Source organism: Dipodomys ordii, unplaced genomic scaffold (assembly GCF_000151885.1).
Source record: "Dipodomys ordii isolate 6190 unplaced genomic scaffold, Dord_2.0 Scaffold21, whole genome shotgun sequence".
NCBI lineage: Eukaryota > Metazoa > Chordata > Mammalia > Rodentia > Heteromyidae > Dipodomys > Dipodomys ordii.
In genome coordinates this window covers 927,864-929,250 of record NW_012267237.1, presented here as the reverse complement: position 1 = coordinate 929,250, position 1,387 = coordinate 927,864, and positions in this window count along the sequence as shown.

The window sequence follows — 1,387 nt, the reverse complement described above, 5'->3', positions numbered from 1 at the left end:
GTCTTTTGATAATACATACACGAACATCATTCAGCCTTAAGAAGGAAGGAAAGGAGGAGCCTGTTGGACGGGTGTGTGGGTGACCGGCAGGGACAGCCCGGGGAGCAGGAGGCTGCAGGGGCTGGGCGGGGTCTGTTGGGTGAGCTAGGGGCTTTGGTTTTCCAAGAAGCAGAGCTTCTGCAGGGGGCGGTCACCCGGGGCCGAAAGCGACTTAAAAATGGCTAAAATGGTCAATTTTATGTGGATTATATTTTACCAGACGTCCGAAAGGAAATGCAAGCAGGGGAGGGAGGGACAGGAAACAAACAGCATCCCCAGCGGGGAGGGGAGGGGAGCCGGCCGGCCCTTTCCTGGGAAGGTGGAAGGGGTGCCAATTCAATTAAGTCAATTCACTCCTCTACGAGGGGTCCTTTGTCATCTAAATTAGTCTCTGCAAGGGCACTTCCCGCCTCCGAGGAGAGCTGGGCCAGTTTCCTGAGCTTCCTGAAGGGACCAGGCCGACCACTCACACCGCCGCCTCCCCGTGGTCTAAGGTCTCTGTGGACCGGACATGTCCTCTGCCCCTCAGTTTACCCAGACAGCATCTAGGAGAGGGCAGCCTGCCGCCCTGCGTGTCCTCCCCAGGGCATCCCTTCCTGGAGACGCCTCGAGCCGGCCTCCTCTGCACGGTGTGTTTACAGCAGGGCACAGTTCTGAGCGTGTCCCCGCAGGGCAGCTGGAGGTGCCCACGGAAGCCTCATCCTGGGATGTGTACGTGTGTGAACCCCCCCCCCCCAGGTACACACTGATGGGACCATGGTGTTAGCCTCCAACTATTAGCAGAAATTTAAATCCATGTATTCATTTTGTGTCTTGAGTCTCATCTTCCACTCAAGGCCTGGTGCACCCAGGCTGCCATCCAGCCTCACCAGACTGCTCCTGGCGGGTGAGCAGAGACGGTGGTGGTGCACCCAGGCTGCCATCCAGCCTCACCAGACTGCTCCTCGCGGGTGAGCAGAGACGGTGGTGGTGAACCCAGGCTGCCATCCAGCCTCACCAGACTGCTCCTGGCGGGTGAGCAGAGACGCGGCCTCTCCGGGGCTCACGTGCCTCCTCCCTCCTAACGAACTCTCCTGCTGACGCCTCCGGCGCCTCACCCCTCAGGACATGCGCCCCCCCCCCCCGCGTTGGGACCCGTGGGACCCAGCTTCCTCCGGTGTGAGCTGAGGCAGATGGACACTACCCTGGTGTGGGCCTCTGGCCTTGAGCTCTGTGGCCTGCGTGGAGGCGGCCGTGTGGACTGAGGCCTGGCCCTCTGGATCAGGTGTCCCTTTGCTGGTCCTGTGCCCGTGTCCTGTGCCCTGTGCCCTGTGCCCTGTGTCCTGTGTCCTGTGCCCTGTGTCCTGTG